Source organism: Cupressus sempervirens, chromosome 10 (assembly GCF_028749045.1).
Source record: "Cupressus sempervirens isolate cs-2001-9-10 chromosome 10, ASM2874904v1, whole genome shotgun sequence".
NCBI classification, from domain to species: domain Eukaryota; kingdom Viridiplantae; phylum Streptophyta; class Pinopsida; order Cupressales; family Cupressaceae; genus Cupressus; species Cupressus sempervirens.
The window spans coordinates 963,312,949-963,337,635 of NC_143127.1; the positions used below are offsets into that span (position 1 = coordinate 963,312,949).

Here is a 24,687-nt window from a genome sequence, read left to right on the forward strand (position 1 = left end):
ATAGAAGTTTGATAAAATGAAATAATGAAATTTTATCTAATCATAGTCAAAGAAATGTATTGTCATTACGATTGGCATAGGAATGACCCTCCAAACCAAATAAAGTACTTTTTTAAATAATAAAAAAATTAATTAAATTTTTTTGGAATAATGAAGGCTGATAATACTTAGTAAAAAAAAATTACATGTAGAAAAACTCTTATCTTCATACATACATGTGCAGAAATGTTAAAACAATGATATCAAAGTTAGCAGTTACAAAAGAATATAACCAGAATAGAAAGCTATAAGTGAGCCAAAGAAATCCAATAAGATGCATTGGGAAATCAATAGTGTAATCAAAGAGAAAAGAAGGAAAAAAAAAAGAGGAAATACTATAAGATGCAAACAAAGAGGATGGAGTTGAAAGAAGCATTTGGAGCCTTACTTAAGAATCTTCAATCGATCTAATTCTTGGTGAAGGTAATGCATATGATAGTAGAGTAATCAATATTAGCTATTTGTCATAAAAATATTATATTTATGAATTTTTATATTGAATGTAGGGTGTAGAAAGGAGATGGATCACAAAATGCTGAATTTTTGAGTGATAATTCCCATTTTAACATGGGAATTTCCTCTAGAATCAACATACATGAGGGGAGACTTTTTACATACTATTCCAAGTAATGCTTGGAGAGGTGGAGCATGCAATAAGGTGCATAATAGGAGATGGAGTGCTGATGCCAAGGGAACTACGTCCATTCCATCAAACTCAAGAATTATCCATATTGTACTCAAACATATATTGTGTGTTACCCGAGTAAAGAACATTGATGAAGATTCAAGAGATCTGCATAACTCCATCATTTGTAAATGCAACAGCATTAGATGAGGCATTTAGTGGTTATTTGTTGCATGGTTCAAAGGCATGGGTGGGGGGACTTATTCCCATTAGGATTTTTGATGAGGATATGGTACAGATGACCCTTTTGGATACAATGAGGAGAGGATTGAGACTAAGGAATCACATGTATTTTGAAAGAAAAATGACACAAATAGTTGGGCTACCACTAGTAGATATGGTGGCAAGGGCATATGCATTATTTGATGTAATCCTAGTAGTAGTCTGATACCATGAGAACCGAAGGGTTCCTCCTCAGATGAGGGTCACTCTTCTAACATGATGCCCTGTGAAAGGCCTACCCTATTAAAAGCTACAACACACTGTTAAATGTGACCTAGTTAAAGAATTTAACCACCCTATTAGAAGTGGGCCTGGTTAGAGGACTTTAGAACATTCACTTGAATTGCCACCCTGTTAAAGGATTTAAAAATGGCTATTAAACCAACCTAAGTCCATAAGATTTTACCCTAATTGATACAATTGTTAGAGAGTAACAACAAGTGTTTTTGACCTGATACAACTCACAACTTGCAAATTTTAGATCTTAGTTTAGTCCTCAAATTTCCCTAGCTTTTAGTCTTTGCAGCTCTAACATCTTGTCCTCCATTCAAGCTTTGTCTCCTTGAGTCTTTATGCTTGATGTACCAATACAATCTCCTATATGAACACTTATCGAAGTAGAGTCTTTGTACTTTTTTCCTTCCTTCTCAATGCCTTCTTCTTGACACCCTTCAACAACTTCACAATTTGGCACCTCAGCAACTCTAGCTTCTAGGCCTATGACTCCTTAAATAGAGATCTTGAATACTTTTCCCACTTGATTCTTCCCTCCTTTTAATTTTAGATCCAATGGATTAGGTAGGATTCAATGAATATAACCCATATCTTGTTCCTTCGAGAAACATCACGAAGAACTCTCCTGAATTCACCCAAAAATGGTTTATCTAAAATTTTGTGCCCACTAGCTCATCATCTTTATCCTCCATTTCATTCAAAAAATTCAAGATAACAAACTTGTTAGCTCAAATCTAGAAAATCTTTGACTTTTCAAATAATGCAACAGCTCGGCATTATTGAAATTTTGGTGCCCAATAGATACTGTGTTACTCAACACCAACTACATTTTACTGATGCTTGGCACCTACTATGGATTCACTTAGCATCCACTAAGTTTTTTGATGCTCGACACCTGTTACTTTTCTTAGCTCCTTCTATTTCACTTTGCACACACTAGATTTTGCATTTTCTTGGCACTAACTAAAGATCTACTCTACATGAACTAGCTTGATCGACACTTACTAATGAACTTAGTTAAGCTTTGCAGAAAACCTTATTACAACTTATTCTTCCAGTGTTTCTAAGTGTGTCCAACATCTATATCTTCAAGTATACTATCAATACATCATTTTACCATTGTCTTAACTGATCCTTGTACTTCATTAAAAAACCATAACTCAACCTTTCCCCTAGGTACTTTTGTTAAATCTTGTTGGTTAAATCCTCTTCATCAATCAACTAAGTGATAGTACTTGGATCTTATAAGCAATTTCCATTCCAACAAATATTAGGTTTGACATTAGTGAAAAAACAATGATTCAAAACATTCTTTATCAACAATCTCCTTCTTTGCAATAGTCTCTCTTCTTCAATAATGATCTTTTCAATTAGATTACCAACAATGACTTCTCTAGATGCACATGGGTGTACTTTTTGAAGTATAAGTGTGATGTCTTTGATTTCTTTTGAATCTTTAAGACATTTGTGGAGAAGTAGTTTGGTCTTTTTGTCATGCGTATATGCACTAACAATGGGGAGCTAGTACATTTGGGGTCATTTTCAACCTAGATTTTCAATGACAAGCCAATTTGGCTTGTTAAATTCATTTTTTTAAACTATGATCTCGATAATATCAAAATTTTGATGACAATTAAGTTTACCATCAAAATTTTGATGTTGTTGGGGATATTTTAAAAAAAAGTGAATCTTCATTCATTCACATGGCAAAGTGTGGGCACACAATAGGGAGGCTTAAAACACAAATATTTTTATAGCATTGTTGAAGGTAAGAGATTTTATATGTTGATAGTAGCTTTTTTGTCATTAAAATATTTCAACTTCTAACCTAAAGGTGTGATTTTCATTTGTTTTTGTTCTAAATTGGCCCAAGAGTCGAATTAGTGCCACTTTGTAGCTTATGATTCATGGCAATTGGCCACTATTTTAGTGTCTATCTTAAAATCCTTTGGCCTTTTGACTTTAAAATGTGATGTTTTTATGTTCCTATAGTGTACTAAATAAGCCTAAAATTCAAACCTGGGCTATGTATAGCTTACAACTAGGGAAATTGGTAGTTGTTGTAGTTCTCGATAGTTGCTTATTGTTAAAGCATCATTTTAGTAGTAATGAAATGCTCTTAAGGGAAGATTCTTAAGCGTTAGCACTTAATCTTGGTAGTGAAATGTATTAGGGTTTTTTTATAAAGTCATATTAAAAAGTTTGATGTATTAGGGGTTTTTTATAAAAATTTAAATTCATTTGTAGCATGTTGATATGCATGTGACATGTTGAATGTCAAAGTTAGGCCATTTCTTTCCCACTAATTATTTTGTCGCTTATTTTCATAAATTTGTTCTCTATTTCAAGTTTTATATGTAATCTTCCACATTTTTAAAAATTAATTACATCCACACATGCTTTTTTTCATTCTCTTATGTTTATAGGTGTTGGGTGTCTCTTAGAGGTAGAGAATTATTTAACCAAATTTCAAAGTTTACACTCTAGTGAGTAGATTTTACAATCTGCAATTTTTTTAATATTGTTTTTTATTTGATTGTGTTAGTATTTTGTATATAAATTCTTTAGTTTACATTATAATCCATCATTAGATGAGGAGAGAAAGCATAAGGAAAAGGTGAAGTAAGTTAGAGACCTAAATTCTTTAGAAATTGTAGAAAGAGAGTGGTCAAAAGAGTCAACTATATAAGTGAAAGATAAGACCACAAATAATCTTAGGCTATTATCTTCATATGTTTTTAATTTATTTTATATTTATAATATCCCAAAATGTATTTTGACCATATCCACAAAATGAACCCCAAAATGAAAACCTGAACTAGTATCAAGATCAATAACTTAGACAAAAAGCAATGAATGACAAAAAAAAGTATGTGTCATGAACATGCCTATGGTTATGCCCCAAGACAACAGGAGGGGCAACACCTCTCAACCCTACTGGTGGCTGCCATTCCCAGACCCTTTCTTTGGTTTTAAAAGAAAAATGTAAAAAAATCATTTAAGCTAGACCACATGGAAAGGCAATTTTTTGGTACTAGGGACTTGATACTTATCAAGAATATGATAGTAACTGGCAATATTAAATCTATTTGGCACAAAATAACAAAGATAATTTTTTTCTATTTTTTAAGTACTTAAACATTCTTTAATTCACAGGGTTTTAAATAAAATATCTAGTTCTAAACCCATGTTTCATTTACACACTATTGTCCATGTCAATACCATTTACATGTACACACTATTTTAGAAGTTTCCAAAATGTTGTGCACTTTAAATTGAGTTAATTTATTTTATTTTGAATTTAGAATTTGGAAATATGTGCACATAATAAGAGGAATTTTAATTATTTAATTAAAAGGGAAATTTTATTTTAATTAAATGAGACATATAACAAGTTGATCAAATTTTAGGATATAATCAATTTAATGATTGTTTTAATTATGCAAAGCACATTTATTGCATAATAAGATCTAGTATTAGGTTAATTTGATTATTTCAAATAGGGGCACATAATTTACTAGACCAAAATCATATTATTACAATACCTAGGTATAGATTAAACCTATTTAGACCTATACCCTGATTTGACCTATAGCTAGAGTTTTATAATTTTCATAGTCTATGAATAAAGCACCAAATCTAAAATAGTTTCATTTTGATAGTTTTTTAATATTGCATATATGAATCTTTGTCCTCTACTATCCCTCATGGTGAGAAAATTATCCTTATTCCATTTCAAAACTTACTTTCATAGATCATATTCTCCTTTCAATATCATTTACAATTCCTTCTCTTAGGGAAAAGAAGACTAAGAAAAAAATTCTATGCTATGAATCTTCATGAATTGGCAGTGTATCTTGTGCTAATCATATTTATAGTAATTGATGTATCCTAGAATTTCAACCTTATAATCTTCCTACTTCTCTCCCACCTTCTCAACCTTTTCTTCCTCCTCCACCTCATCTTCCTCAAAATATTAGAAAGGAGTATGACATGGTAGAGAAATTATGTAATACTTCAGCCAAGATTTCTCTTTGGAAACTTCAAACTTCTCCTACATATCATGAAGCCTTGCAAAGATATTTAACTACTCTTCCAACTCCACCTCCTAATACAGATAAGATACATTCCCTTTTCAAATGCATGAATGCTACTCCTATCCCACCTAAAATTGTATTTAGTCAAGATTATTTAACTCCTAAAGGATTTAAAGATCAATATGATTCCCTTATGCTAATTTTCCTTATTAATGGTAATCACATTCATAGGACCTTAATTGATAATGGTTATAGGTTAAATGTTTTTAGTATGAACATATTGAAAGAGACCAAAGCTGATATTCCAACCATTAAACCTAATAACATTCCTATATAGGACATTGATAATGTTTCTAATAAATAAATAGCCATCATTATCTTACATATTAAAGTATGTCTATTTATTATAGATACTCCTATTTATGTGATTTTTGGATCTCCTAATCATTACCTTTTGGGGGGAAGACCTTGGTTGTACATCATGCACATTAGAAAGTCAAGTTTATCCCACCCCCCAATGTTTCTTGATCAATGCCAATATATAATATTATTAAAAAATAACATTAATATTATATAATTCATTTGATTTTTTTAGATTCCATATTTACTGAAGAGATAGTAATATTTTATTATTTTATTATTATCAATTATATAAAAAATACTATTAATGCTTGAATGCTTATATTTGATATAATTTTATAGCCTGAATATTTGCTTGTGAAGAAAGTCCACACCTAACAATATGAACCCAGAACAAAATAAGGAAAAAATTGCTAGATTGTGGTCTTAGTTCAAAAGAAATAGTGATGGAAAATGTTATTTTCCTTGCAAAAAATAAAAGGGTTTTCAAAGAATTAGAATCACAACAACTCAGAGATATTTGTTTCTTGACTTTAAGTCACCCATTTTTTTTTGGCAATATTCGTCATATCAGGTCAGTCTAGTCAGTCTTGAGTCTAGGTCTAAGTCCTTCACAGGTAGGCTATCCTTGTCGGGTTTCCCTTTCTCTTGCCCTCTCATTTATAAGATAGGTGGGTCGGTTCAAAGTGTTGTCATGTTGGGTAGGTGATAGCTCCTAGCCTGGCAAGGATATCATGTTCTCATTGATGATCTTCTCAGATAAAGGATGATTGTGAAACTGTGATCTCTAGACCTATATGGGGGATCTATTGGGATTTTCTCATATGATTAATACAATATTGTGCTAATCATTTATAAAGAATTCAATGGTCCTTGGTTGTGTTGTAAAGAATTGAAATGGGATGCCAACAATGGCCCTAGATGGATTGTAGATTGGGCTACAGTTTTGAGTCCCTGCACTACTGCTAGTATATGTGGTATCCAACCAGATCATATCAAATTGATTCCAATAGACCATCTTTAGGATGCTTGCCTTCAGGAACCATGCCAATTGCAGAAATGATGATGTATCTACAACATTTAAGATGGTGACTCTTTTAGAGACAAATTACTATGGTGGAAGTTCAATAATAGCCAATTAAAACAATATTTCATCACTATCTTCCTGTGGTTGAGCAAATGGAAAGGAAGATTTAATATCATAAGCTAGAAGAATATCAATATAGATAGATTGCATCAAGCAGCATCCCAAAAGGCTTGCATTGCCTTTCCCTTGGGCTCTCTAAGGAGTATTCCTCAAATGCTCATGCCCCGAGGCAGTTACCATCTCCAGAATTAGTGCATCATCTTTCAAATAGCATCTATCATCATATTGTCCTAGCATCTAATAATGTCATTGTAGCATCTGTAGTAGTTTTATTAGCTGTGAGAAATTTTGAAAAACCAAAACAATTGGTCATCCACATAATTACATATAAGAAGACATATTCAGCAATGCATGCTTGGTTTGCTTTGCATCTTCCTAATCCTACCATTGTTGAAGTGAAAAGCATACGACCAATTTGACTGGTTGATAGAGGATTAGGTTTTAGTCTTAAAATAATTTTAAAAGAATGTTAATATTCAAAGATCGATGATATGGGTTTATTGGGCAAGGAACATTTGGCAATGTTTACAAAGCTTGAGATATTGATACTGGAAAAATTGTTGCTCTAAAGGAGGGTCATTTTGATAATCTGGAGCTTGAAAGTGTAAAGTCTATGGCAAGGGAGATTTTGGTGCTGTGACATCTAGATCATCCAAATGTTGTGATTTTGGAGGGATTGGTGACCTTGAGAATGTCTTGTAGTTTGTACCTTGTATTTGAATACATGGAGCATGATCTTGTAGGTCTTGCAGCCTCTCAAGGAATTGTTTTTACTGAACCTCAAGTAAAATGTTACATGCACCAGTTGCTCTTAAGACTTGAGCACTATCATAGCCGAGGTGTCTTGCATCATGATATTAAAAGTTTCAATCTACTTCTTGACAATAGCGATATCTTAAAGATTGCCGATTTTGGATTGGCAACATTTTACAATTCTGATCAAAAGTAGCTCATGAATAACAGAGTTGTTACCCTTTGGTATTGGCCTCCAAAGCTTCTTTTAGAGGCTTTAGAATATGATGCAACTGTTGATATTTGGAGTGTAGGTTACATCTTGGCAGAACTATTGGTAGGCAAACCAATAATGCCTAGATGCATAGAGGTAGAGAAAATGCCCAAAATTTTTAAATTATGTGATTCACCATCAGAGGAATATTGGAAGAAATCAAAGCTGCCTCATGCAACCATTTTGAAACCTCATCTTTTTGAATACAAGAATGGTGTTGTGCGTATAGAGACTCAAAGTATCTACATGGGGCATACATTGATGGATTTTGGATTAAAAAAATAGAATTCAAATAATCCTTGGACATGCATTCATAGTGCTATCAAAATGTTGAATAGTCACATTTGAGTTCTGTATCACTTCCTTTTAGTTATGCAAAAAGGTGAAATATCATATATTACTGTGACAAGTTTCAAGTCTTCTTACAAGATTTCCTACTATAGAGTCCCCGAGTCTTAGTACAGAGTCTTGGAAAATGTAGATTATGTGGAAGAGAACCACTGTCATCACTCGAATCAACTACTGGTGGATTTGCCCACTCTTATCACCTTGAAGCCATAGTTTAGGCACGAATAGTTCCTAATGCAAGTTCATTAGAAGCTTTTATAGTTAATACAGTGGAGAATACTACAAGCTTACTTTTACCATTTGTTTAAGAAGCTAACAAAAATCCTCTCATTGAAAATTGGATTAAACTTGATCTAATTTTGCATGCAACCTTGAGGAATGGAGTTATAAGGAAGGCATCAATTTCTCAAGGATCTGCACTTCTACGTGTAGCATCAACTATGTTTACTAAAATTTCAGATTTAAAAGAGATGCGAGTATGTGCTCAAAAGCCTACTTCAACTAGACATAATCTGATTGGCCCATTAGAGGTAGCATCCACTCAACACCGTATCTCCAAAATTGCAGTGAAGATCTTGAAGAGACACATGGATTGTCCAATTGAAGAAGCAACTACAAGACACATATCATTTCTTAGAAAAGATATAAAAGGTTATAGTAGATAGAAGATGGTCAAAATGCTTGATAATATGCAAAAAAAAAAAAAGAAATAAAGAACTCGGGCCCAAGCCGTATTTGGAAAGTGAAGAGATCAAATGTGGCAATTAACATTTGAGAAGCTAAAGAGTCTAAATAGATTATTAGATGAGAAAAACATAAATAATCCTATTGGCTTCCAATCATATGGTTCGGTTATCATAATTTATCTACTTAAAAGATTAGAGTCATTATGACATATCACAGATTACTTGCCACAAAGCTTCGAATCAATATTTGATTGTGTGTCAAATGTAAAGTTTCCTTCTCACATGAAGAATATCATCCATATTCATTGGAAATAGGAATATGAATCAGCAAGAATAAAAAGGAAGTAAATATTTGATAATATGATGAATAAGATTGATTCTGAAGAGGCAGGATGAAACCGAAAGGTCATGGAAAGATATTTATCGATAACCTTTTTTGATGAAAAATAGGGGGGGTTCTACTTTTTTTGCATACAATTAGAGAGTTGGAGTAGGGAGAGGAGCACATTTAATTTTTTTAATTTTTTGTTTCTTGCATTTGGGGGGGTTTTCTATTTCATTTATAAAATAGATTTGATACTGAGTTGTAAGTAATAATGATCAGAGCATCATTATTTGCTACGTTCATAATAATGAGATCTTTGTTAAACCAGAGAGTTTAAAGGGGTTTTTTTTTATTATTCGCAATCTGAGAGTTGTGTTAATTGATTTTGGGCAATATCTTACATCTTAGAATTGGATAACAAATGTGCTATGGATAAGAAGTGTTTGTAGCCGTTTCTATTACAAGGACCAAAATAGATGACCTTTCTTTCTAATTTCATTTACATTGTATTTGCATTTACATTTATTGTATTCATAGCACATTACCAATGACAGGGAGTCATAAGATGTATGAATTCTTGAAGTTGGCTAGATTTAGGATCTAAAAGCTGCCTGAGTTAGTCCTTCCTAGGATTAGCTTGGTTTTCCTCTTCTATTCTTGGGTTAAGAATGAATCCAGTTAGTTTAGGAAATAAAAAATTTCATTGCATATCATTTCATAAGGGAGTTGTACCTTCCAATTTAGAGGAAATCTATCAATTTCATGATAGATTATCCAACTGTTGGCATCTAATTGTTCTTTTAAATTTGGGCATTTTGAGAGTTTATTTAAAAGGACGATCTGTTTACCAACAAATTTTTGGTGACTCCACTGGGGAGTTGGAAAAGAAGACCAGTGCTAGAGATGTACCTCTAGTTTTATTACTGTTATCTCTATTTGAGATTGGTGACTCTATGTCTTTAAAAGAATTCTAGTTTCTTATCAGAGTTTGAAGGATTTGAAAGTTCTTATCATTCAGGTTCCTAGCTCATATTTTTGGTGACTAAGAGGAAGAATACTTTGGTTTTTCAAGCTACAATATTCATTTTCTCTGCTACTCAAAGATTGGCGACTCCGTTGTAAAAAGATCATGCCTATTAGAATAGATTTTGAGAGAACTTGCTAGAAAGTTGGTTTCTCATGATTGAGGTAACATCATTCTCTTTCTTGTTACTTTGATGAAGTTTATACAGATTTCTGTTACTCTGTTGTACAAATAATTTGAGGAAATATATTAAGGTCAAATTCCTCTGAGAAATGATTTAAAATATAAAAAGAAACTTTTGCCATCTGTTGAAGAGATTGTGATTGATGATGATCCTATGTTGTAACAACTCTGGAGAAAATTTAAAGAGAGTGTCAGCTATGCCACAAGAAATAACTTAAGTTTAGCTCAAGACCATCGGTCCAGAGAATTGTGGAAGCTGATTGAAAAGAGATTCTATGTTCTCCAGGAGTTCAGATAGAAAAGCACTAATCCAAGTTCTAAAAAGGATGCTTTATCTCCTCCCATCTTCCCTACTTTGAGAGAGCCTAAATTTTCTTCATCATCAGTGTTACCTTGGATGAGCCATCAACATGAAGAAGGTAATCAGCATGAAAAGAATTTCCAGCCTGAACCACCACAAAAGGAAGAAAAGTTTGTTATTATTCCTTGCTTCTCAATAGAATTTCCTATGAAGTCATTAGTTACACCTTTAGATCCATCATTTAAGGTTGGAAATGAGACTTGTTCTCCTAATACTGAGCCTAATGTAGTAAGTATGAATCTAGAACCACTCTTAGAACTGCAAAAAAAAGAATCCATTTTTGGTCCAGCATGCTAAAGTCATTGAAGTTGCAGAAAGCATTCCTAAGGTGGATAGAATCAATGAGCAGAATGAAGAGATCATATCAATCAATGGTTTGAATTTTGAACAGCAAGAGAAGCTTGGTTTCCCAAAAGCAAAACCTTCAGCAAATGAAGACAACCTTCTCAATGATGAAGAATTGGTAAGAACAGTTGACAAAGAGTTTTCTTTCATACCTTCATTTAACTCTAATTTTAAAAGTTTTAGATTTGAAGAAAATAAGGATAAACCTTTGCATGAAGTCTTTGATGAGAATAATCAGATAGTTAATGCAAAACATGAAGAGTTGAATTCCATTGAAATTTTTTATGAAATTGATTTTCAAGTTGCAAAGGTTTGTGATGATACCATATTAGAATCTATGTGTCTTGAAGAAATAGTGGAAAAATGTTTTGTCAAATCTGAAAATATGATTGAAGAAATGATCAGAAAAATTGAAAGAGAAATTAATGGGGATTATATTTTAAATTGTTGTCTTCCTGAAAACTATCCTAAAACAAACATGTTGGCTGCATTATGTTCTAGTGGTCATCCTATTAAATCTGAGAATGTAAATGTTGAAGAGGAAGAGATTTCAATGACTGGTGAAGTTTTAAAATGTCATGTGGAAGATAAAGAATTAGATGAAGATATTCATAATCTTGAAATAAAGAATGATCAATTCATGGTATCAGACACATATGGATCTTCTATAGTTAATTCAAATATTGAAGTTTTGAATTCAGAGGAGGATTTTTCAAATTTAACAAATGTTGGATATGAAGAGGATGTTTCAGTTTTGATAGAGTCTATGGGTAATAAAGAACCATTCAATTTTAGCCCAAGCTTGAAATCTAAAGTTAATGATGCTTGCAATTTTTTTGATGCTAGTATTCTTGATCATTTTGTTGGTAATAAAATAAACACATGTAAGTATCTTCCAACAACATATAAAAAATCTAGTGATTGCTTTTCTTCTTCACCAAAGAAGGTAGAACATGTCGAAAATAGGGATGCATTTTTTAGCTCTGGTTCAGAATCAAAAGTTGTTTTTGACAGTGCTTGCAAACGGTATGATGATATTTCTCTCCTAAAAGATTTGCAATGCTCTAATTTTGTTAATTATGATTTGAAAGTTGATATCTCAACTAAGGATGATAACAAAGAAAATGAAGATGATAATGCTGAAAAAGATGAAATGAATTATATTCCTGTAATGCATCCAGAATATGTTGAATACTTTCTTCCATCATAGAAGTTTGAGTATGAAAGGAAGGATGTACATGGAAGCATAGATGAATCAGAGGTCTCTAATGAGGCATGGCTGTTTGGAAAGATCTTGTGGGTCATCATGTTGCAAAAGGATTTGGGGCTTAAGTTCAATAGTGAAGGAGTAGCTAAAGATTACCTATGTTGTTTCAAATTAATGAAGCATCTTCCTCTATTCAGAAGAGGTTCATACTTTTCTCTTCCCATGAATGGACACATATGAATCTTTCTTTATTGTTGGTCCTACCAATGAGGTTTCCTCACCTTTTGTAAATAAGTTTTTCTTTCCAATTTTGTTGTGTTGTAGTGTAGCTTCTTCTTGCTTAGTTTTTTTTGGTTGTTTTCTCTCGCTTTGTTTCAGTTTTCCTTGCTCCCCTTTGTCCTCCCTATATACACTTCCTCATTGATCTTCAGTCTAGACTCTGTAACCCAATGCTTAAGGTAATTTCTTAACCAGAGATGTTGGATTCTCTATGCACTTTGTAATACATATTCCCTAGTTAGAGCTAGTTGTTGCCTGACTTTAAGTCAGCCATTTTTTTTGGCAATATTGGTCATATCAGGTCAGTCTAGTCAGTCTTGAGTCTAGGTCTAAGTCCTTCATAGGTAGGCTATCCTTGTCAGGTTTCTCTTTCTCTTACCCTCTCATTTATAAGCTAGGTGGGTCGGTTCAAAGTGTTTTCATGTTGGGTAGGTGATAGCTCCAAGCCCGACAAGGATATCATGTTCTCATTGATGATCTTCTCAGATAAAGGATGATTGTGAAGCTGTGATCTCTAGCCCTATATGGGGGATCTGTTGGGATTTTCTCATATGATTAATACAATATTGTGCTAATCATTTATAAATAATTCAATGGTCCTTGGTTGTGTTGTAAAGAATTGAAATGGGATGCCAACAATGGCCCTAGATGGATTGTAGATTGGGCTACAGTTTTGAGTCCCTGCACTACTGCTGGTATATGTGGTATCCAACCAGATCATATCAAATTGATTCCAATAGACCATCTTTAGGATGCTTTCCTTCAGGAACCATGCCAAATTGCAGAAATGATGATGTATCTACAACATTTAAGATGGTGACTCTTTCAAAGATAAATTACTATGGTGGAAGTTCAATAATAGCCAATTACAATAATATTTCATTGGTATCTTCCTGTGATTGAGCAAATGGAAAGGAATATTTAATATCATAAGCTAGAAGAATATCGATATATATAGATTGCATCAAGAAGCATCCCAAAAGGCTTGCATTGCCTTTCCCTTGGGCTCTCTGACAAGTATTCCTCAGATGCTCATGCCTGGAGGCAGTTACCATTTCAAGAATTAGTGCATCATATTTCAGATAGCATCTATCATCATATTGTCCTAGCATTTGATAATGTCATTGCAGCATCTGTAGTAGTTTCATCAGTTGTAAGAAATTTTGAAAAACCAAAACAATTGGTCATCCACATAATTACATATAAGAAGACATATTCAACAATGCATGCTTGGTTTTCTTTGCATCCTCCTAATACTACCATTTTTGAAGTGAAAAGCATAAGACCAATTTGACTGGTTGACAAAGGATCAGGTTTCAGTTTTAAAATAATTAGAAAAGCATGTTAATAATCAAAGATCGATGATATGGGTTTATTGGGCAAGGAACATTTGGCAATGTTCACAAAGCTCGAGATATTGATACTAGAAAAATTATTTCTCTAAAGGAGGGTCATTTTGATAATCTGGAGCCTGAAAGTGTAAAGTTTATGGCCAGGGAGATTTTGGTGCTGCGATATCTAGATCATCCAAATGTTGTGAGTTTGGAGGGATTGGTGACCTTGAGAATGTATTGTAGTTTGTACCTTGTATTTGAATACATGGAGCATGATCTTGTAGGTCTTGCAGCCTCTAAAGGAGTTGTTTTTACTAAACCTCAAGTAAAATTTTACATGCACCAGTTGCTCTCAAGACTAGAGCACTGTCATAACTGAGGTGTCTTGCATCATGATATTAAAAGTTCCAATCTACTTCTTGACAATAGCGGTCTCTTAAAGGTTGCCAATTTTGGATTAGTAACATTTTACAATTCTGATCAAAAGTAGCTCATGACTAACTAAGTTGTTACCATTTGGTATTAGCCTCTAGAGCTTCTTTTAGAGGCTACAGAATATGATGGAACTGTTGATCTTTGGAGTGCAGGTTACATCTTGGTAGAACTATTGGCAAGAAAACCAATAATGCCTAGATGCACAGAGGTAGAGCAGCTACCCAAAATTTTTAAATTATGTGATTCACCATTAGAGGAATATTGGAAGAAATCAAAGCTGCCTCATGCAACCATTTTGAAACCTCATCTTTTTGAATATAAGAATGGTGTTGTGTGTATAGAGACTCAAAGTATCTACACGGGGCATACATTGATGGATTTTGGATTTAAAAAATGGAATTTAAATAATCCTTGGACATGCATTCATAGTGCTATCAAAATGCTGAACAGTTGCATTTGAGTTTTGTATTACTTCCTTTTAGTTATGCAAAAAGGTGAAATATCATATATTACTATGACAAGTTTCAAGTCTTCTTAGGAGGTTGCCTGCTATAGAGTCCCCGAGTCTTAGTATAGAGTCTTGGAAAATGTAGATTATGTGGAAGACAACCACTGTCATCACTCGGATCAACTACTGGTGGATTTGCCCACTCTTATGGCCTTGAAGTCGCAATTCAGGCACGAATAGTTCCTAATATAGATTCATTAGAAGCTTTTATAGTTAATACAGTGGAGAATACTACAAGCTTACTTTTACCATTTGTTTAAGAAGCTAACAAAAATCCTTTCATTGAAAATTAGATTAAACTTGATCTAATTTTGCATGCAACCTTGAGGAATGGAGTTACAAGGAAGGCATCAATTGCTCAAGGATCTGCACTTCTACGTGTAGCATCAACTATGTTTACTAAAATTTCAGATTTAAAAGAGATGCGAGTATGTGCTCAAAAGCCTGCTTCAACTAGACATAATCTGATTGGCCCATTAGAGGCAGCATCCATTCAACACCGTATCTCCAAAATTGCAGAGAAGATCTTGAAGAGACACATGGATTGTCCAATTGAAGAAGGAACTACAAGACACATATCATTTCTTAGAAAATATATAAAAGGTTACAGTAGATAGAAGATGGTCAAAATGTTTGACCATATGCAGATAACAAAATGAAATAAAGAACTCAGGCCCAAGCCGTATTTGGAAATTGAAGAGATCAAATGTGGCAATTAACATTTGAGAAGCTAAAGAGTCTAAATAGAGTATTAGATGAGAAAAACATAAAGAATGCAACTAGCTTCCAATCATATGGTTTGGTTATCATTTTTTATCTACTTAAAAGATTAGAGTCATTATGACATATCACAGATTACTTGCCACAAAGCTTCGAATCAATATTTGATTGTGTGTCAAATGTAAAGTTTCCTTCTCACATGAAGAATATCATCCATATTCATTGGAAATAGGAATATGAATAAGAAAGAATAAAAAGGAAGTAAATATTTGATAATATGATGAATACGATTGATTCTGAAGAGGCAGGATGAAACCAAAAGGTCATGGAAAGATATTTATCGGTAACCTTTTTTGATGAAAAAGAGGTAGGGTTCTACTTTTTCTACATACAGTCAGAGAGCTGGAGTAGGGAGAGGAGCACATTTAATTTCTGTAATTTTTCATTTCTTGAATTTTGGGGGGTTTTCTATTTCCTTTTTGTAATAGATTTGATACTAAGTTGCAAGTAATAATGATTAGAGAATCATTATTTGCTACATTCATAATAATGAGATCTTTGTTAAACCAGAGAGTTTAAAGGGGTTTTTTTTAATTATTCACAATCAGAGAGTTGCGTTAATCAATTTTGGGCAATATCTTACATCTTAGAATTGGATAACAAATGTGTTGTGGATAAGAAGTGTTTGCAGCCATTTCTATTACAAGGACCAAAATAGATGACCTTTTGTTCTAATTTCATTTACATTGTATTTGCATTTTCATTTATTGTATTCATAGTGCATTACCAATGCCAAGGAGTCATAAGATGTATGAATTCTTGAAGTTGGCTAGATTTAGGATCTAAAAGTTGCCTGAGTTAGTCCTGCCTAGGATTAGCTTGGTTTTCCTCTTCCATTCTCGGGTTAAGAACGCATCCAGTTAGTTTAGGAAATAAAAAAATTCATTGCATATCATTTCATAAGGGAGTTGTACCTTCCAATTCAGAGGAAATATATCAATTTCATGATAGATTATCTAGCTGTTGGCATCTAATTGTTCTTTCATATTTGGGCATTTTGAGAGTTTATTTAAAAGGAAAATCTATTTACCAACAATATTGTAGGCAATATGATCACATTGAAGGGGGAAAAGATTTTTGTCCCTTGGTGAAAGTGGACTTTGAACTGGTGGACATGGAGGTGTGAATATTGAAGAATAAGGTAATGCTCCCATAGAAGAAGATGATCTTGAGGTAGGGAACACAATTGAAGATGTTGGTATTGGTGCAACTAATAATGTTTCAGAGAACAGGATTGAAGAAGATGTTACTAGCACAAATTGATGAAGATGATGAAGACGATGATAGTCATGCATCCAATGATGATGATGAAGAGAACCTTGATATACCTATAATTACAAAGGTATACAACCCACTGTACCAAGGCTCCCAAACAACACTTCTCTCTACTATATTGTTACTACTAAACTTCAAGGTTATGAATGGCGTATCCAATGTAGAAATCTCACACATGCCAAGGCACAGTGTCATTTTTGTCATCTTCTATGTTAGCATACCATTGATATTCTTTATATTAACAATGTTTTTTCATAGGTTGATAGGTGATTTTTTGTTATGACCATCAAACATTCTACCTCACTCTTACTGAGAATTATCGACCATTATAAAAGATACTAGAATGTAGTATCAAACACTACATGCATGTCTCAATGATCATATTATATATCATAAACAACATAATTTTTCAATAGAATACACTAATTGTGGCATTAATAGATATCAATTAGATCAAATAATGAAAAAGGTACCTCACAAAGTTCTTTAGTACATTCCCTTTATTCCACATCTACAATGATTATTTAGGTGTACAATCTTGGCACAATTTATGTATTACTATGCATGCAATAAAAGTCGAGATGACATTATGTGAATGCCTACAGATGGTTCTGTAGCCACCTAAAAACTTTTAGAAAATAAAGTATTTTTATTTTTTGAAAAATTCTTGATGACATCATCATTTATTAATTAATTTATTTATTTTTATGCCATTAAATCCCTTTATCTTAACTAAAAATATTTAATTAAGGAATCCCTCCCAAAAATGTTTAAATCTTATTTAAACATTATTTCTTTATTTATTAATTATTTAATTAATAAATTGACCAAAAAACCCAAAATAAATAAAAAAATTATTTATTGCCCAAAACTTGGCCAATTTCCTTAAGACCACTAACCTTTTCCAAAATCTTCTAATCCTTCTTTAATTTTGATTAAAGGCTGATCCCATCATTTCCTACCCCTAATCCCAACTCAAAATATTTAATTAAGATTAAATATTAATCCTCATGTTTATTAAAAAAGTTTTAATAAATATCTCCTCAACCCAAACCCTTGAAATAAATAAAACTTTATTTATTTCCTAAAAATCTAATTTATCCTCATCCTAAGAAGTTCTAGACTCTTCTAGAAAGTCTTCATCCTCATCCTAGGAAGTTCTAGACTATTCTAGAAAGTCTTTATCCTCATCCAAAGTCTAGACTCTTCTAGAAGACGTCTTTAAACCTAATCCTAATCCCCTCCTAACGTTGTCACATTCCCTAAACATGGGTTAAGACTTACTAACCCAAGCCAAAGTTAACAAATATCTCCTCCTTCACCCACCCTCATTAAATGTCATCCACTTGCCTATCCCTAAGCTAATCCTAAACCATCCTAATCCATCCTCCAATCATTTGTGCAATCCTAAGCAAGCTTAAAACTTTCCTAATCAAGCCCAAGTCAAAATTCCTCTCATCTCCCTCAAAATATCCCAACCATAAAACTTTATGAAGCCCACTAGGCCATAAATGACTCTTCCAAGCCCTTTTATTGCTCTTACAAACCATTATGAGGGTCTTTATGAAGATTTTATCCCTTGAGCCTCCTTTTTTGACTCATCCTTCCCCTTTCCTCCATCCTGTGACACTGTGACATGTGTCACTCCTTGATTGGTTGTAAGGAAGCACAATCCATGTGCTCTCCTCTCATGCAATCTGAGCCCTCCATGAACTTTTTCCCATCCTTGCATCCTAGCCCTTGATCCCTCAAGCCCTTTGTCTATTTAAGGAATCCTCTCCCAAGCCATTTTAACACAATCGATAAAGTAAAGTCATAATGCCATTTTAAGAAGCCATTTTACATCAAAACCATACACTCACACTAGAATTCCAACTCGATTGGAAACCATTTTTGAAGCATAAGCTTGAGCATACATCCTATCTATTTAGATAAAGCCACTCAACAAGAGAGCTTCTCATTGAGAGAGCCCATTAATGGCTCATATTCTCAATTGAGAGCTCATCTTAGTCTATCTTGAAGTTTATGAATTTTTTTTAGTTTGTAGAAGCTTTATTTAAATTTGGTTTCTATTAGCATAATAACATTGCTCATATACAGGTTCTACATTTAAGGACATAGAAAATAGGTGGCCAGTATTTAAAGAAGAACCTCATAACTTGAAGCTTTTAATGGTAGCAGATGATGTCAATCCATTTGGAGAGATGAGGTTTGTTTACTTGGTCTAGCCTATTTTTTTTATTAGCAATAACAATCCTCCTTGGATGTATGTAAAGAGGGAGCACATAATGTTGGCTATGATCATACTAGGTATTTTTCCATTTAATAGTCATCTAACTTAATTCATAAACATAGTATCAAAGTGACTGTAATAATTATGTTTTGTTTATGTTCATTCAACTAGGTAAGTACAAAGTGAAAGATATAAATGTATATATTGAGCCCTTAATTGATGAGTTGTTGGACTTCTAGAATGGGGTCACTATATATGATATCTCTAGACCAATTTGTGAAAGGAAATTTCAATTTCATGAAATGCTTGTATGGACAATACACGATGCCCCTGGAGTAACACATTTTTGTGGCATGTAAAACTATTAACACATATTATTGGTATTTAATAGTGCTAACACATTTTAATTTTATGTTTAAGTTTCATGTGATGATTGTAAATATGAATCTTCTAGTACACATGTCATCCAATTATACACGATCTTGTAGGTCTTTAGACACAAACTTGAAATCTCGTCATTCAAAAAGTTTAGGAAAGTAGGTGTTTGATAAGCATAGACACTTTCTCTAGAAAAATCATAAGTATCAAATTACTAAAAAGAAAATTTCAATGGGAAAGAAGAGACATCATCAAAGCCACAAAGAATGACACCTCACATGTGGAAGTTGGAATACAATAGAATGAATCATCGAGGTAATATCATTTCATCTAATGAAAGTTTTTGTATAAAATTTAAATTTGGATATTGTCTTTTGTTTACTAATAATATAATTGATATTCATGAAGGTAATCAAAGCATCGATGAGAAACTTCCAAAAGGACTTAAAAGCTATCCTAGAAAATTTACTAGGTTGTCATACTACAAGCACCTCCTAATTGTGCATTTTTTTGATGCTATGCATATTGGAAAGAATGTAACATAGACACTATGGATAATATTGAATGGAAGGCATGACAAAAAAAAATTGGCTAAATTTTGTAATGAAATTGATGAATCCAATCATGTATTACTTTTTTTACTTGAATTAAATAGCAATGGAAATTGGACTAATATGAATTTCATTCTTTGGTTATTAACGCAACAACAAATTGATGCCATTTATGAAGCCATTTAAGAAAAACTAAATTTCTCATAAGATTTGCTACAAATATAAGTAGTCTCATATCAAAGAAAGATGATTTTGAGTCAGGGTTGACAATGCATGACTCACATACCTTTTTCAAAGTAAGTCATGTTCTTCTAACATAATGTACTTTAGATTATTTTATTTTATAATATATTGAAAAGATCATTATATTATTACTGTAGTACATTCTACCTCTATCTCTCCCATGCAACTTTGACAACATGAGTTTAAAACACATTATATATAATCTTGGGAAATACCTAAGGTTAAAAGTGTTATTTGTTAGATTTTTTGTATAGAAGTGTTATTAGTCTCATTAATATACTTTTGCATTATGAATATCTTCTAGGTGGTTGTCATCTAAAGAAATTGATAAAAAAGACATAAAGAAATGGAAGAGGAAAATTCCTCAGCTTTTGTGTGAGATGTAAAAGTGTCTACCTTCAACCTTTTTCAATGCACAAGAACACTACCTCATACATCTAGTTGAGGATATTGAATTGTGTGGACCTATACCAACTAGGTCAATGTCAATGGAACTGAGAGGCACTTGAAATTTTTGAAGAGCTTGGTTCAATAGAGAGCACATCTTGAGGGTTCCATGGTCAAGGGATATATGGTCTACTAGAACATGGTGTACATTAGTGAATATCTTTCCAAGTTTGCATCAAAGATCCATGTAGATTACATTTGGGATCCCAACTCCATGAATAGATTTGAAAGGGAGCACTTTATGGGGAAAGGTAGATTGTGAAGTGCCTCTCCCAATTGACTTCTATATGTCATCATGATGGATGCAACCTTGTTGATCTATTGTTGTGTAGGATCATGATTGTGACCATTAGTGGGTTAAGTCGTAGAGGTGATTTGATGTATGTTTCTATATCTATTGCTTTGATTATTTCTCTTGCCTGATTTATGAGACTATGATGTGATTTATGGTTCATTGAGGTTTGTGGCAGTGGTTACCAGGATCAATGTGGTATCATCAGGTTGTTTCATGATTACCTTGAGATGTGTGTAGAGATTGCACTATGTACTTTTACCATGCTACACTATACTAGGTTCCTATAGCAGTGGTTAGTCATGTTTATGACCGTGTTTTCTTATGAGTTTTAAGTGTCTTTTTGTGTTGTTTTTACAACCATTATTAAATGCTTAAATGATTAGAAATGGTTTGTCCATGTTGGATTATTTGGTTGTGATGTGGACATTTATCTTGTTATATTTTGATCCGAGAGATATTTGTTACATATGTTATGTTTTACATTTGAAAGGACCCGAGGGTAAGATGTTATACTTTGATTTTAGTATCATAGATGTTAGACTACTATGTTGTTCACTTGATTATATTGCATGATGATGCCATTTTGAGATGATAGTGTGTTTTATGATGATAACTGGTTATCTAGTATTTGGGCATATCACTGATTATGTTATGTGATGGATTTAATGCTATGGTTATTTACTTAATTCCTGCGTTGTTATACTTTATGTTAATGTGAGTGATGTAAATAGATTATTTTAATATAATTAAATAAAAGGTTAAATTGGGTGATTTAATGCATTTATTGCTTTGGCTATGTTACTATATGTAATTGCACTTCATCATGTTGTTTAGTGTGTAGGATTTATATCCCTGGCAATGGCACACGGAGTTAGTGATTCAACCATTCATATTTTACCAATGTCATCCCTATATGGTCATCGTATCCTTAATTAAATGTTTAAATTAAACCTTTGGGTGATTATTAAATCTGAACTCATTTGCATTATGTGATTAAACCAGTGAGTGTGTCTATGCATTTAGAGGTTTTCTTTGTTGCGAAAGTTGGTAAGGAAATTTATGTTATTTTGAGATTTTAGGCTTTATAATTGATTTATTTTAGTTTTTGGCAGCTTTTTCATAGATGAATTCCTATTTATAGGAATAGTGTAAGAATTTTCCTAAGGGAAAAATTCACCCAAGAACTAAGAACTCAAACACAAGCACGTAGTAGACCAAAGAGAGAGAGTATGATCAGAATAACAATGTATTCAATAACTGGTTCCTACATAGTACACTAGGAGTGCCTGAATATAAAGGCCTCAAGAGAGCTTCTAGAATGCATAGAAGTTAGCATCATGATGTGTCATACAACCAAGCACATGTCCACCAAAAATGGGTTATCCTCCATTAAGCACGGAAGTAAGTACGGTGATGTGAGGATAAGCCTACAAGGGTGGGACATGCAAAATAGTGTTGTAGACACCATATTAGAGTTGCATACTCCTGTGTTGTCTACATGACAACTCAAAAGGTGTGCAAACTCCCAAGTGTCTCACAAATAAAAATAATAAAATAATGTAAAATAATAAATAATGCATTAACCTAAGTAAACTTAAGTAAGTGTAAATAGTAAAGTACATATTTACACCAACACCCCCCTTAAGTGCAACTTAGGGGAATTCCCTTAAGCTTATGAACTAGGATGAAGATGTAGAATGGGTCCTGGCTACTAGGCCACATTAGATACCCAAGTACATAATGAAAATGCAAATCTCCCATAAAGCGGGGAAAGAGGAAAAACCTCATGGGAAAAAGCCTCCCCCAAAAAGAGAGATAAAGAAGGATGCATCGATGGATGGAGTAATTAGGACCCCCCCATTACAACATACATCCAGTATATACATAAGAGAATAAGAGAAGTAAGAGAGATAGAATAGGCTCCCCCCCCAAAAGAAGAATGCTAGCAAGGGAAAGATACTTCGATAAAGAAGCTCGTCCATGAATGCAGAATAGTATTCCTCCACTTAGGAAGAAACAAAGGCAAAGGTAGACTCCTGAAGATGTATGGTGGTCCTAAAACCTACTCAAGTATTCCTGTACTAATACTGAAGTTCACCCCTTCCAACTATGCTGAAAAGAATGAATGCAGATTTAGCAAGGATGATCTACTTCTCTTGGATCCTAAAAATTATGACACAATTTAGGATTACATAATAAAAGTTAATGACTATAGGGCACTTCTAAAATATTGTGAAAATCCCATGAAGGATGACAAGTTGATTCATCACATCCTAAAGAAGCTACCTTTTGAGTACGCCAACATTGTTTCAAGTTTTAATACTCATAGATTAACCATGGGATCTGCTTACTACAAGCCTTCCTTTGATGGATTTGCAGACATGTTGATTGTTGAACAATCTCACTTGGTGGATTTTGGACTTCTCAAGTCATCTAAGATCAAAGCCTTGGTGGCTAGTGATGATTCCAAATCTAGTCAAGGGGGAAAAAGCAACAAGAAGAAGAAGCAATGGAAGTAGAAAACACAATCTGATACACAACATGACTCCTCTCAACAAGGTGATTATTCTTCAAACAAGAAGGGAAGTAATGAAAAGAAGGACAAACTCTTTTGTGCATACTACAAAAATCCAAATCATGACGAGCATCATTGCAAGAAAAAAAGAATCAATGAGTTAGAAAATCTACTCAAGAAGAATAAGATTCAAGTGCCAAGTACTTCCAAGGATTCTGCTCCTACCTCTTTGAAGGGTAAAGGTCAAGCACTTATGGCAAACACAAATTCTTCTTTAGAATGGATACTTGACTCAAGTTCCTCCTACCACATGGGTTCTTTAAGGGATGACTTTTCTTCATTGAAGCAGTCAAAGGTATGTATTTACACCAACAACTAGCCTATTTTTGTTTGGGTCGACTCGGGGTTTAACTAGGTTGGCTAGTTATTTTCCCTAATTGATTAGTCACTTAAAAGGTGAATAAATATATAAAAAGGAATTTAATTCCTCACTTCTCACTTTTGAATTATAAAGTTGGAGAGTGAAATCCAAAATCTTCTTCATGAGGATTTACTATTTTATTTTTTGTGGGAGCTATGAGGATGGGATCGTCGTGAGGTTGAGCTTGTTGGATCTAGCTCAGGGAAACCTTAGATTGCAGCAATTTTCAGCTACTTCTGCGAGCTATTTATTTTATGGTTCATATTTTAGTTTTTCCCTTTTGGCTATGAGGTAGGGATTTCTTTTTTTATTGTTTCAGCTCTGTTTCTACTTCTATTTTTTGTAGCCATTTGTTTGGAGGCTAAGAACTAGTACTTCTCTCTATTTTTGTATGCTAGTTCTACCCGGTTGGGTGGGTACAAATATTTCCCTATTTTTTGTGATAAGGGTTTGGGGTTTTGCATCATTCTACTAGCCATTTTTGCATACTGTGTCCAAACTTGTTTATTTTTGGATTTTTGGGGTGTTTACCTTGTTTTGCATGCCACCTTGCTTTCTCAATTTTTTTTGGCATAAGTTGGGTCATGGACCTAAATCATCTATTTTTATGTTGGTTGGACCTTTATTGCACTTTTATGTTTACATTCAGATGCGTATTGCATTCATACTCCCTATGTTGTGTTCGGTTGAGTGATTTTATACCTATTGTTTTGGTTTCTTTAGACCTTTGTTATTGTTTCGTGGACACTAGGATTCATGTAGAATCCATAGTTTTGGATTGAGG

At 33.3% G+C, this 24,687-nt stretch overlaps 2 pseudogenes; both read left to right on the forward strand.

Annotated features, from left to right (window-relative positions):
* The window catches only part of LOC149537171 (putative serine/threonine-protein kinase At1g54610 pseudogene), a 142,361-nt pseudogene extending 134,346 nt beyond the window's left edge, over positions 1-8,015 (forward strand).
* Positions 8,016-11,480: 3,465 nt separating this feature from the next.
* LOC149537172 (putative serine/threonine-protein kinase At1g54610 pseudogene) lies at positions 11,481-14,717 on the forward strand (annotated as a pseudogene).
* Positions 14,718-24,687: the final 9,970 nt, after the last annotated feature.